This window comes from Diadema setosum, chromosome 2 (genome assembly GCF_964275005.1).
Source record: "Diadema setosum chromosome 2, eeDiaSeto1, whole genome shotgun sequence".
Taxonomy (NCBI): Eukaryota; Metazoa; Echinodermata; class Echinoidea; order Diadematoida; family Diadematidae; genus Diadema; species Diadema setosum.
Window position 1 is genome coordinate 30,254,821 of NC_092686.1, and position 15,085 is coordinate 30,269,905.

At 42.0% G+C, this 15,085-nt stretch overlaps 1 long non-coding RNA gene across 1 annotated transcript; it reads right to left on the minus strand.

Moving 5' to 3' along the window:
- Positions 1-4,254: 4,254 nt before the first annotated feature.
- On the minus strand, positions 4,255-14,680 carry LOC140246261 (uncharacterized). Its single transcript, XR_011902454.1, has 5 exons — positions 14,474-14,680; positions 9,726-9,913; positions 8,369-8,550; positions 7,330-7,416; positions 4,255-5,250 (listed from the first exon to the last, which is right to left on the minus strand). It is a non-coding gene; the product is annotated as an uncharacterized lncRNA (long non-coding RNA).
- Between the last annotated feature and the right edge of the window lie 405 nt (positions 14,681-15,085).

The following is a 15,085-nucleotide window of genomic DNA, read 5'->3' on the forward strand; positions in this document are numbered from 1 at the left end:
AGACATCTCTTACGCAGTAACACGCAGTAGTGATTGGAATTATGAATGGAAAGTCACTCACCGAGACACTCATTTGCATACTATAGTAGTGGGTGTGTCCACATTGTTTTGACCGGCAAATACGAATTGAGGTACCAGTAGCAGTGAAAGTAGTGGGTTAAGCCCAATACATTATGGAATATTGTGAAACATTTAGGAAGGAAAATAGTGATTAATGTAATAAAAGGTATCATATTCATCTGGGTATGATATTTTAGTTTTTATCAATGCAAGTTTTATGGCTTGAAATTAGGAGAGTAAGTGGCATTTTTGATGTCAAATGAGTCTTGTGGGTATGTTAGACACAGAAGAAAACTGTCTGTAGAGTCGTACACAGAAGAGAACTGCTTGTAGAGTCAATGAACTTTGATAATAAGGACATGTATAAATGTATTGGAAATGAATTAACCAATCAGTATTATTATGTTGTCTGAGGTATTACTTTCAACCAATTGGCACTGATTATGCAAATTAGATTTTGGTGACAGTGGATCCTGGGGTTTCGTATAAAAGGGTAGACAGGTGATGCTAAAGAACTTTTTGCATCACTCTCCTTGCAAGAAACTTTCCTCCGCCACACCTAGCTTTTGACATCTTTCCAAGCTTCTTGTCCCCGCCCTTTTCAAGCTTCTTGCTCCAGTTGTTTCCAGTGTTGACACTCTTCAAGTAAGTTTATAGGAAGTATTTTAGAGAAGAAGTTAGGATAGTTAGTTTCCTTCACAACCAAATCTTTGAAATCATTCTTCCCTTTTTGGTATCAAATTCTAAATTTACCTCTCAAACTAGGAATATAGACTACCTCATTCTGTTTTTATATGATTCCCAAATTCGATTTCAAACAAAGTGAAATATAATAATTTTATTTGATATAGCTTCTCAGTTAGAACAAGTGCTAGTTTATATACAAGTGTACAATGTATGTGTCTGCTATTGTCCAACAAAGACACATTTTTACATGCAGTCATTGTAAAGAGATTACTGGACGAGGTGAAACAAGTACAAGTAATATAATTTTGGCCAAGTGATGAACACTTACAGTGACAACTACAAAATATTGTCACTACCAATTTGACTAGGGTCAGGTCGAGGATGGCAAGCTGACTGATAGTCTCATCTGTCATCCAAAGTTTTACAGTCTAGCCTCAACCAGTTCTCTCTATATGACAAGTAGATAATAAGACACTCAAAGAGTCTAGGACATGTCGATTTACGAATGCATTTATTCTTTCACTTGTCTCATTAACATTTGCAATGATAGGTAAGAGTACAATGGTGATAGGGAAGGAGAACAGGGTCTGGGACCCTGGCTTAAGTATTTGCCACTCCTAAACGGATCATAACAGTTAAAACGGACTAAGAACAATTGAAAGGATTAGGAACAGTTAAACAAATTACAACAGTTGTCACTATGGCAAATGTTACTGACCAGGAACACCATGGATATTAAGAACCTTTGCAAGTGTTGCACTTGTTAGTGAAAGTTGCCAAATGTTATTGAAATTGACGAGATGAGTTTTGGATTGTGGATAATGATTCTACTGGTATAAGCATGTCCCATTAGCCATTAAATTGCCATTTATTATCGATGTCCCATTATCGATGTGTCACTATAAATGCTCTTATAAGCATGTCCCATTAAATTGCCACTTATTATCGAGTTCCCATTATCGATGTGTCACTATAAATGCCCTTATAAGCATATACATGTATTAAAGCATAGTGGTTTTTCAAAGCAGTGGAGTTTACTGATGTAACTTGACAGTAGCCAGGTTATTCCCCCCCCCCCCCCTTCACAACGGGACTGGAGCGAACAATCCCGAACAGGGAACGTTCAAGTAACCACTGAGATAAAGGTCGAAGTGCAGTTGCATTTGATCAGATGAAATGGGTACCCCTGCAATAGCAATCCCGAACAGGGAAAGTGAACGTCATCTGATTTAACTCCTGAACAAGGAAAATGCTGACACTGACAGTAGCAATAGTAACAATCTTGAATAAAGAAAGTTACATGTGTCACTTCATCAAAAGTATACAGCCCCAAGGAACATCCCCCCCCCCTCCCCTGTGACTGAGGCTCTGTCTTGTTGACACTTGACACTGCGGCAAGTGTAATTGTTACCGACACTTGTTATGACAAGTGTTGTTAGCGTGATGTCACTGAATATAACTACAGTTATACATTGATTTAATAGGAGAGCTTTCATAGTCAGGTGTGAAAAGCTTGTAGATCACAGAAAGCAAGGGACGAGTGACAAGTAATGTCGACAAACTTGTTACTAATAGTGAAACTTTTCTAGGTGTGATTTCTTTTAGCTGCATTATTTTCTGGAAGTTTACGGAATATTAAACTTGAGACCAGATAGATGCAAGTGTTGAAAGCAAGTGCTGGTTAAGCACTAGTATGTAGTATCAAGTAACATGTACACCGACAGAGTGAGTGACATGTGAACAGAGTACTAGGGCCGGTGGCATTAGTGGAATCCTGGAAGGGTGGATTGAGTGGAATAGTGGGTTTATCCCAGAGAAAGATTCAAGGGTAATATGGCCAATTACCAGATTGAGTGATACTGATATGGCGATTGTTAAAGAAGGTGGGAAGCCTTAACGCAAGATCTCATCCTAGGAAATGTTAGTGGAAAGATAAGACCCACAAGCGAGATAACTTGTGTGGAGTGAAGATCTACAGTGACTCTAATAAAACCTTGACTATGTAAATCAGTTGGCCATTGTTTATTGACATGCTAAGGCATTGATCTTAAAGCCCCCCCCCCCCTTTTTAGTAACGACCCAGTTTTGAATGATAATAATAGTGCGTGCACATACACGACATGTGTAATCCTTGCTGAGACTCAGACATGCTCAGAATAGATTCTGAAGGTCGTTAGTATAAACTGCAAGTGAAGGTGTATTTGCCTATGAGTTACAAGTGTAACTGCCTACAATATAATTTTAATTATGAATCAGTGTAAGTTTTGTTCAAGATCAGATGTGAACAATATGAATACAGCCAGTGTGACAGCTGTATCTTTTGCTGTGAATGGAACGGAATAGAATGAATCGGTTATGTAATAAACTGGTTTTCAAATGTATTTGACAGCTTTCTTCGATTCTTCTTTGTTGAAGTGTATACCCCACCATAGCTTACCCAAGGCAGAGGAATAAGTACCAATGTAAGTGTAGGAGACTTATTTACCGTGACAAGTGTCGTGGCATGTGTAGTGGCAACAGTCGTGCTGGCGAGTGTAGTGGCTACTGTGGGGTGCATGTGATGTGACAAGTGACATTACAAGTGTGAATGCTACAGCAGGCTATACTTACACTGTGGTGATGGCAAGTGAGGTGGCATGTGATACACGATAGGCATACACATACACTAGCAGGCTTTACTTTAACATGTGAGATGACAAGTGCCGTTGCAGGTGTGAATGCTAGTGAGGTGGCATGTGACACGCAATACGCATACATTAGCAGGCAAACTCTAGGCAGCTCGTAATCACAGTATTGCTATTGGACCTAGGAAATACGGGCCATGGGAGCTTGTTAGATCGTCTAGATATATCTTCTTTCTTTCTGTTTTGGTAGCATAATTAGTAGTAAGGCAGCGCATAGTTCGTCAACAGCGGACTTCTTACCTGTCATCGAATGACCCTTCGGTAAAGATATGATTCACGACTACCAGAGATAGAATGTGAGACTAGTGAAGTATGGAGTCTTGGTTGCCTGGATTGCTGGCTGTACCTAATTGTGGTTGTTGTGTATGGGCACAAAGCTGGCCATGGTTGACCGAGTGGTGGCAGCGTTACCAAGAGGTTTATTAGTACTAGTAGTGAGAGGGTCTCGCGTTACATCTTTTTCTTGGTGGCAGCGGTGGGATGTTGCTGCTGTGATTTTGCTGTCGTGAATGCTGCCGTGTAATGCTGCCATAGGATATTAGTGTTATGTCAGTGGGATGCTGCTGTGAAATGCTGCCGTGGGATGTGTTTTCATAGTATATTGGTAGGATACTGTTGCTATGGGTGTCTCAGGAAGAGAGTATCATAGAACATAGGCTAGTTCACTCTGCCTTGGTAATGGTATACAAAAGTAAAGAAGAATATAAACTGTCAACTGAATTTCATTGTTAGGTAATTACTGCATACTGTATATCAACTCATGTACGAGCAGGATATGTGTCAAGTGCACACCTTAAGCGTGAAGTAATAAGTACCTTCAAGTTGTAGAATGGGACATGCTTACCCCTTCCAGTAGAATCACAAAAAGAAGAAGAAAAAAAAAAAGTTACGAGTTAAATGGTTCAGAATTTAAATAGATTGCAAAGGTAGTTAGGTCTTTGTAGATAGAGGTGTTAAAGTCAGAACACTTCTTTTGACAAAACTTAGATGGATCTGGAAAGTGAAAGTAAAGCAGCTGAAACACTTTCAGTAGGCACTAACAGTCCAGGTGCTCCATCAAAGAAAAGTTGGGCTATGGATGAGAGTGATCCTGAAGTTGCGGTTCGAGTTAGAGAGTATGGGGATGCAATCCCATCTGACAAACGTCGCGAGTACGACACCGCTGCTTTTCGAGGGAACCCTAACTACGTCTCGAGTCGAGCTGTAACCGAGGGAGAAGGACGACTGCTTGGTGCACAGATTCGCAAGGACATTTTGCCTGACAAGTTTGGCGGAAAAACCCCCTGGGCTGACTACAAGTGTCATTTTGATGTCTGCAGACGGCTGAATGGCTGGACAGATGAGGAAGCTGGACAGTTTCTTGCAACTAGACTGCAGGGACCGGCACTCAAAGTCCTGTGTAACCTACCCAGTGACGCCCCCATATCATACCAGCAGCTTGCGATCCAGTTGGAAAAACGCTTTGGACATGGAGACCAAGCAGAAAACTTTCTTCTTGAGCTGAGGATGAGGAGGCGCAGCAAGGATGAAAGTCTACAGGAGCTCGGGCAAGCGATCCGTGAACTTTCTAGCCTTGCGTACCCAGAGTTGAACACTGTAGCACGAGAGCGTCTGGCAAAGGTTCACTTTTCAGAGGCTATCAATGAACCGGAAATTCGCGCTGGTATTTTCCGCTCCCATCCCATCACATTAGATGACGCCATCCAAGCCGCGTTGGCGACGGAGTCGTTCATGAAGTCAGAGCGTGTACGTGATCGTCACCGCCCAGCACGTCCCATCAGAGCTGTTGATGTTAGGTCACCGGATACCAAGGCTGAACCTGTTGATGGAAAAATCAGACAAGAGATGGAAGAATTAAAGTCTAGTCTCAATCAACTGGCTGCAAAGATTGAAAAACTGGCAACTGGATCTTCACCTGACATGACGAACATTACTTGTTACAATTGTCAGCAAAAAGGTCATTATGCAAGCAGATGTCCTCTCAAAGAATGCAGGCAGGGAAACGACAGCAGGTCTTCTCGCTGGGCCACGGGGAAGCCAGCTTACCAGCCAGGCCCACACGTCTAAGTAATGAGACACTGGAAAAACAGACCATCATTTGTACAGTGAGAGAAATCACGAATGGAATGTACATAGCAGCAAATTGTGGAAATCAGAGGATCAATTTTCTTGTAGATACAGGAGCTACGATTACAATTGTTTCAGAGTTGACTTTTCGTAAACTTAAGGAATTTGATGTTGGAAATTTGACTCCTTCAGTGTTAATGTTGCGGCAGGCAAATGGAATTCCCATTAGAGTCTATGGAGAAGCTGAACTGAATCTAGTGATAGGTACTACGATGTACAAATGTGAAGTGGTAGTAGCAGACATAGAGCAAGATGCCATCTTGGGCATGGATTTTCTGCATCAGAATAATGCCTCTATCAACTGTGACAAAATGACAATGAAGATGAATGGAGAAGTCATCACATGCTTCACTGAGGATGGAGAGATGATGAAAGTGAACACCGTGCAGAATGAAACCCCATCGGTACCAAAACATTTGAGCCAGCTAGGGATGGATGCCAAGGCAAACGTCAGTTGCGAGTATCATGATGAAATAGAAGCACTTCTATGCCAGTACAGTGATGTGTTCTCAAAAGATGATGATGACATTGGCCGAACTGAGAAGATAAAGCATAGCATACACACCACCTGCCAAGCACCTATAAGGCAGAGGCCAAGAAGACCACCCATGGGTCAACGAGAAGAAATAGAAAAACAAGTGAATGACATGCTCCAACGCGGAATCATTACTCCATCTACCAGCCCCTGGTCGTCACCTGTCGTGTTAGTCGATAAGAAGGATGGTTCAAAGCGATTTTGTGTTGATTATAGGATGCTTAATCAGAACACAGTGAAAGACTCGTACCCATTACCACGGATTGATGAGACGATTGATTGCCTCTCAGGTGCAAAGTATTTCTGCACACTAGACCTAGCTGCCGGATACTGGCAAGTCCCACTCGATGATGAAGCAAAATGGAAGTCAGCCTTTGTGGTACCAGGAGGACTTTACCAATTTGAGGTCATGCCTTTCGGGTTGTGTAATGCCCCTTCCACTTTTGAGAGGCTGATGGAAACAGTCTTTGTTGGATTGCATGGGAAGATACTACTCATCTACCTTGACGATGTCATCGTTTTTGGATCAACTGTTACTGAAGTGATGACAAGACTCAAGCTTGTTTTTGACAGGCTACGCAGTGCTAAACTCAAGCTCAAGCCACGCAAGTGTCGACTATTTCAGACGGAAGTGCTATATCTTGGACATGTTGTGTCTGAGAAGGGGGTTAGCACAGACCCGGCCAAGATAGAAGCTGTCATTTCATGGCCCACCCCAACCAATGCCACAGAAGTCAGAAGTTTCTTAGGACTAGCTTCCTATTACCGAAGATTTGTGAAGAAGTTTGCTGATGTTGCAAAACCACTGACTGCTCTGACTCAGAAGAACCAGCCTTTCATTTGGACAGGTGCATGTGAGGAAGCATTTGCAACTTTGAAAGAGCGTCTCACCACGGCACCAATTCTAGCATATCCAAGACTCGGAGATAAGTTCCTCCTCGACACAGATGCAAGCAAGTTTGCAATTGGAGCTGTTTTGTCACAGGAGAGAGATGGAAGAGAGCCGGTGATTGCATACGCAAGTAGAACGCTGAGCCGAGCAGAGCAGAATTACTGCGTAACCAGGCGAGAACTGTTGGCAGTAGTAGACTCCCTCAAGCATTTCAGACATTACCTGTATGGGCAAGATGTGATGGTCAGAACAGATCATGGAGCTTTAAGGTGGCTCATGAATTTTAAGAGCCCAGAAGGACAACTGGCAAGATGGTTAGAAATAATCAGTCAGTACAAACTCACCCTTCATCATCGATCAGGTCGTCTCCACAACAATGCAGATGGGTTGTCACGGCGACCATGTCCACAGTGTGGGCAGATGCAGGATATCTGTAGTGATAAGCAGTAGGAATTTGTGACTAGTGGATTTAACAAGTGTATTTTGTATTACATTTCATTTTAGGATGGCTGACGGAGATGGACTTCAAGACTCTCAAAGTAATTTTGATAAGGATGTAGAAGAGATAGGATGCAAGCTACAAGCTGTGACATTAGTACCTAATCTTACCAGTGATGTCATCAGGAAGGCACAAATGGCAGATGTTGATATTAAGCATATTCGAAGGTGGAAAGAAGAATCAAACACAAAACCAAAATGGAAGGATGTGTCACGTTTGTCGGCAGCTGTGAAAACATATTGGGTTAACTGGGACCTATTAGAAGTCAAAGAGGGAATTCTCGTGAAGAGATGGGAATCAGATGATGGCAAGACAGTAAACTGGAAAACCGTCCTCCCTCGAACATTAAGACCGACGATACTGAGTGAGCTTCACAACTCCAAAACTGGTAGTCATCTTGGGGTAAACAAGCTCCTTCACAAGGTGCAATACCGTTACTACTGGGTCGGCCTAGCGGCAGATGTCAGATCATGGGTGCGTCAGTGTTCAGTGTGTGCGAGAGTGAAAAATCCCCCCAGGAAACCAAGAGCCCCCCTTCAGCAATACAGAGTAGGAGCCCCCATTGAAAGAGTTGCAGCTGATATTTTGGGACCACTTCCAGTCAGTGATCGTGGAAACAGGTACATTCTCGTGGTCGGTGACTATTTTACCAAAGGGATGGAAGCATACCCCCTCCCCAATCAAGAAGCTGATACCATTGCACGAGTGTTGGTTGAAGAGTTTATTTGCAGGTATGGAGTACCCAAGGAGCTTCACAGCGATCAAGGGAGAAATTTCGAGTCTAATCTGATGATGGAGGTGTGCAAATTGTTGGGCATTAAGAAGACGAGAACCTGCCCTTTCCACCCAAGGGGAGATGGTTTAGTGGAGAGGTTCAACCGTACCTTAATTGCCATGCTGGCATCGATGTTAGACCCCGAGTGCAATCAGCAGGACTGGGATGAGAGAATCCCGTATGCGATGATGGCCTACCGGTCTGCTGTGCAAGAGTCCACCAATGAATCACCCTCCATGATGATGCTCGGCCGTGAAATTGCTCTGCCGGTAGATGTCACTGTCCATCAACCTGATCAAGAGGGAGATGATGAAGATTACGCACATCAACTAAGAAGCAGGCTACATGATGCACATGAAAGAGCAAGGGAGAAATTGAAGTTAGCTGACAGACGTCAATCACATAATTATGACAGGAACACAGTGCTGAATAGTTACAGCGAAGGAGAGTGGGTGTGGTTGAGTGGAGTTCAAAGAAAGAGAGGATTGAGCCCAAAACTTATGAGCAAATGGACTGGACCTTATCTCATTCTCACTAAAATGTCAGATGTAATCTATCGCATTCAACAAAGTGCGAGAGGGAAGCCTAAAGTAGTGCATGTAGATAGACTAAAGAGGTATCATGGCCCCCCATTGCAAAACTGGGTAAAGGAACAAACAGTGAGGCGAAACCCATCCAGAAACAGAGTAAGGCCTAGGAGGTATACTGATCTGTAAGCTGGAATCCATTTAACATAGGCGAGGCAAAGATGACTACTCTGGCGATGATGCATTTATTGTCACATTGTTATCGATGTATTTTTCCTTTTCTTACTTTTCTCAAACGCAGAACTGACGCCATGCCTTCTTGCAAAATCTGCAGAAGGGAAATGACTAATAAGGCAGCAATGCAGGCCCACATGCACGAGAAGCATGAATACCCACTTACCCTCAAGTGCGACTATTGTATCTACGAGAATGAGGGACGTGCAGAGATTGCCCGTCACTATCGGCGCAACCACGCAAAAGCCGGTAATGAGTATAAATATTTAACATTCGAGGCGGCCACCGATGACTTTGTCAGGAGGGAAAAGGATAAGAAGGAAAGGAAGAGGGATAGAGAAAGTAAGGACAAGGAATCCAGTCATAAGAGACCTCGCAAGGAGGAGAGAGAACCAAGGAGGGACAGTGCACCTACCTACAAGTCCACGGAGAGGAAGGAAAGGAAGGAGACTACCCCGCCCCCCCAGATGCAACTGCCAAGCCTCGTCAGCACAGAGCCCACCCCACTAAAGGAACCGGCCCCTAAGCCCTCAGAGAGGATCGGTCTGGACACAACACCTACGCCCGCACCAAACCCCATCCATGAGAAGAGCTGCACTGCGTCCGCGAAGGCTGAGCGGATAAAACAAATCGAAAACCTCAGTGACAGTAGCAGCGATAGTAGCGAGAGTGAGTCGGACAGTGACGTCGAAAAAGAAGAGGTACCTGTTCAGACAACGGTGAAGACTGAGACGGTTGGGTTTAACATCCACATGGAAGTGAAGGTGCCTGGCGGTGAGGAGCACCGCTTGGTAAAGGTGGAGGTCCACACCGAGAAGATGGGAACCTTCCGTGGAGAGAGGGTTGTCGAGGAAGTAAAGATCTCCAAGTTCTTTTACGAGACCACTCCGCGCCTGTAGAGGTTGAGAGCAGAAGAAATCATCAGTTCATCGTTACATTTATAAGTGATTCACAAGTGTTTATGCAATTGATCCTTGCAAGTGAAATTGTTACATGTATTTTAAAAGAGGAAGAGGAAATTGTTGTTGAAAGTTGTTATAAGATTTGTACCTGCTTTTGCAGTTAATGATTGCAGTTGAAAGTTTTACATTTGAAGCTTTGTGAAGAATATTGTTCAAGAGGCAGCTGTTGTTTAAGGTGAAATTTGAGCAAGTGGCACATAAAGTGTCAGAGGCAAGTGAAGATGCAAGTGAAGATGAAAAGGACATCATAATCTGATACAGTGTAACCAATTAATTTTTAATGCTTTCTGATGATGTTTGGAGGCAAAGAAGGAATGTGTCCTGTGTATAATTATTTTGCTACTTCACACTAGTTTTGTTAAGCAAAAGACATGAACATGTCAATGGCTGGGACAGCCATTAGTGAGAAGGGGGTAGTGTGACATATACCCCCCCCCCCAAAAAAAAAAAAAAATAAATACATATCGAAAATATATATCTCCCTTTAAGAAGCACAGTACAGAAAGATTCATATATGTAATTCAAGAGGAGACAGTCTATTCATAAAGAAGATTTAGGTTCTGTGTATCGCTACTGGCGATAGGGAAATGAATTCTAAGAAGCTGTGGTATTTAGGCATAGCGCCCTCTGTAGTTCTTGTAACAGTTATTGACCTCCGACACTGTTATGAATGGATACAATGAAGTTGTTTACGACTTGATTTCCGGTTTGTCCCCACGGACAAGTTGAGTACGCGCATTGGTTTATTGTGTGTGCGTGATTCCCAGTCAAGCCCCGCCCATTCTTTTTATCTGCATACGGAAGCTTTTCCGGCGTAAGACATCTCTTACGCAGTAACACGCAGTAGTGATTGGAATTATGAATGGAAAGTCACTCACCGAGACACTCATTTGCATACTATAGTAGTGGGTGTGTCCACATTGTTTTGACCGGCAAATACGAATTGAGGTACCAGTAGCAGTGAAAGTAGTGGGTTAAGCCCAATACATTATGGAATATTGTGAAACATTTAGGAAGGAAAATAGTGATTAATGTAATAAAAGGTATCATATTCATCTGGGTATGATATTTTAGTTTTTATCAATGCAAGTTTTATGGCTTGAAATTAGGAGAGTAAGTGGCATTTTTGATGTCAAATGAGTCTTGTGGGTATGTTAGACACAGAAGAAAACTGTCTGTAGAGTCGTACACAGAAGAGAACTGCTTGTAGAGTCAATGAACTTTGATAATAAGGACATGTATAAATGTATTGGAAATGAATTAACCAATCAGTATTATTATGTTGTCTGAGGTATTACTTTCAACCAATTGGCACTGATTATGCAAATTAGATTTTGGTGACAGTGGATCCTGGGGTTTCGTATAAAAGGGTAGACAGGTGATGCTAAAGAACTTTTTGCATCACTCTCCTTGCAAGAAACTTTCCTCCGCCACACCTAGCTTTTGACATCTTTCCAAGCTTCTTGTCCCCGCCCTTTTCAAGCTTCTTGCTCCAGTTGTTTCCAGTGTTGACACTCTTCAAGTAAGTTTATAGGAAGTATTTTAGAGAAGAAGTTAGGATAGTTAGTTTCCTTCACAACCAAATCTTTGAAATCATTCTTCCCTTTTTGGTATCAAATTCTAAATTTACCTCTCAAACTAGGAATATAGACTACCTCATTCTGTTTTTATATGATTCCCAAATTCGATTTCAAACAAAGTGAAATATAATAATTTTATTTGATATAGCTTCTCAGTTAGAACAAGTGCTAGTTTATATACAAGTGTACAATGTATGTGTCTGCTATTGTCCAACAAAGACACATTTTTACATGCAGTCATTGTAAAGAGATTACTGGACGAGGTGAAACAAGTACAAGTAATATAATTTTGGCCAAGTGATGAACACTTACAGTGACAACTACAAAATATTGTCACTACCAATTTGACTAGGGTCAGGTCGAGGATGGCAAGCTGACTGATAGTCTCATCTGTCATCCAAAGTTTTACAGTCTAGCCTCAACCAGTTCTCTCTATATGACAAGTAGATAATAAGACACTCAAAGAGTCTAGGACATGTCGATTTACGAATGCATTTATTCTTTCACTTGTCTCATTAACATTTGCAATGATAGGTAAGAGTACAATGGTGATAGGGAAGGAGAACAGGGTCTGGGACCCTGGCTTAAGTATTTGCCACTCCTAAACGGATCATAACAGTTAAAACGGACTAAGAACAATTGAAAGGATTAGGAACAGTTAAACAAATTACAACAGTTGTCACTATGGCAAATGTTACTGACCAGGAACACCATGGATATTAAGAACCTTTGCAAGTGTTGCACTTGTTAGTGAAAGTTGCCAAATGTTATTGAAATTGACGAGATGAGTTTTGGATTGTGGATAATGATTCTACTGGTATAAGCATGTCCCATTAGCCATTAAATTGCCATTTATTATCGATGTCCCATTATCGATGTGTCACTATAAATGCTCTTATAAGCATGTCCCATTAAATTGCCACTTATTATCGAGTTCCCATTATCGATGTGTCACTATAAATGCCCTTATAAGCATATACATGTATTAAAGCATAGTGGTTTTTCAAAGCAGTGGAGTTTACTGATGTAACTTGACAGTAGCCAGGTTATTCCCCCCCCCCCCCCCCCTTCACAACGGGACTGGAGCGAACAATCCCGAACAGGGAACGTTCAAGTAACCACTGAGATAAAGGTCGAAGTGCAGTTGCATTTGATCAGATGAAATGGGTACCCCTGCAATAGCAATCCCGAACAGGGAAAGTGAACGTCATCTGATTTAACTCCTGAACAAGGAAAATGCTGACACTGACAGTAGCAATAGTAACAATCTTGAATAAAGAAAGTTACATGTGTCACTTCATCAAAAGTATACAGCCCCAAGGAACATCCCCCCCCCTCCCCTGTGACTGAGGCTCTGTCTTGTTGACACTTGACACTGCGGCAAGTGTAATTGTTACCGACACTTGTTATGACAAGTGTTGTTAGCGTGATGTCACTGAATATAACTACAGTTATACATTGATTTAATAGGAGAGCTTTCATAGTCAGGTGTGAAAAGCTTGTAGATCACAGAAAGCAAGGGACGAGTGACAAGTAATGTCGACAAACTTGTTACTAATAGTGAAACTTTTCTAGGTGTGATTTCTTTTAGCTGCATTATTTTCTGGAAGTTTACGGAATATTAAACTTGAGACCAGATAGATGCAAGTGTTGAAAGCAAGTGCTGGTTAAGCACTAGTATGTAGTATCAAGTAACATGTACACCGACAGAGTGAGTGACATGTGAACAGAGTACTAGGGCCGGTGGCATTAGTGGAATCCTGGAAGGGTGGATTGAGTGGAATAGTGGGTTTATCCCAGAGAAAGATTCAAGGGTAATATGGCCAATTACCAGATTGAGTGATACTGATATGGCGATTGTTAAAGAAGGTGGGAAGCCTTAACGCAAGATCTCATCCTAGGAAATGTTAGTGGAAAGATAAGACCCACAAGCGAGATAACTTGTGTGGAGTGAAGATCTACAGTGACTCTAATAAAACCTTGACTATGTAAATCAGTTGGCCATTGTTTATTGACATGCTAAGGCATTGATCTTAAAGCCCCCCCCCCCCCTTTTTAGTAACGACCCAGTTTTGAATGATAATAATAGTGCGTGCACATACACGACATGTGTAATCCTTGCTGAGACTCAGACATGCTCAGAATAGATTCTGAAGGTCGTTAGTATAAACTGCAAGTGAAGGTGTATTTGCCTATGAGTTACAAGTGTAACTGCCTACAATATAATTTTAATTATGAATCAGTGTAAGTTTTGTTCAAGATCAGATGTGAACAATATGAATACAGCCAGTGTGACAGCTGTATCTTTTGCTGTGAATGGAACGGAATAGAATGAATCGGTTATGTAATAAACTGGTTTTCAAATGTATTTGACAGCTTTCTTCGATTCTTCTTTGTTGAAGTGTATACCCCACCATAGCTTACCCAAGGCAGAGGAATAAGTACCAATGTAAGTGTAGGAGACTTATTTACCGTGACAAGTGTCGTGGCATGTGTAGTGGCAACAGTCGTGCTGGCGAGTGTAGTGGCTACTGTGGGGTGCATGTGATGTGACAAGTGACATTACAAGTGTGAATGCTACAGCAGGCTATACTTACACTGTGGTGATGGCAAGTGAGGTGGCATGTGATACACGATAGGCATACACATACACTAGCAGGCTTTACTTTAACATGTGAGATGACAAGTGCCGTTGCAGGTGTGAATGCTAGTGAGGTGGCATGTAACACGCAATACGCATACATTAGCAGGCAAACTCTAGGCAGCTCGTAATCACAGTATTGCTATTGGACCTAGGAAATACGGGCCATGGGAGCTTGTTAGATCGTCTAGATATATCTTCTTTCTTTCTGTTTTGGTAGCATAATTAGTAGTAAGGCAGCGCATAGTTCGTCAACAGCGGACTTCTTACCTGTCATCGAATGACCCTTCGGTAAAGATATGATTCACGACTACCAGAGATAGAATGTGAGACTAGTGAAGTATGGAGTCTTGGTTGCCTGGATTGCTGGCTGTACCTAATTGTGGTTGTTGTGTATGGGCACAAAGCTGGCCATGGTTGACCGAGTGGTGGCAGCGTTACCAAGAGGTTTATTAGTACTAGTAGTGAGAGGGTCTCGCGTTACAGTATTAACAGATTGAATAGAACAATCATGGTTTCCTTCTTAGTTCCAGTGATGATTACGAAAAAAAAAAAAAAAAAAAAAAAAAAAAAAGCTTCTCATATGAAGCTTGATGGTGTGCTAGATCATCGTGATAAGGACATTGCATATGTAACCATACAAAGTGAACAAATAACTTCACAGAATCTTTTATCTATAAAAGGACAAAACAAAACAAAGCGACAAGGACCCAGCGGCACACACACTTAACAAACCCACACAAACACACCCACAAAAAACAGATGAACATGTTAACGCATCAGAACATGCCAATATAGTCTGTACGCTGATTGCATGCGCAAAAAAAAAGTACAAAAGTAAAACGCATGAGCAAACAATGATTATTTCGCTTTAAAATATTA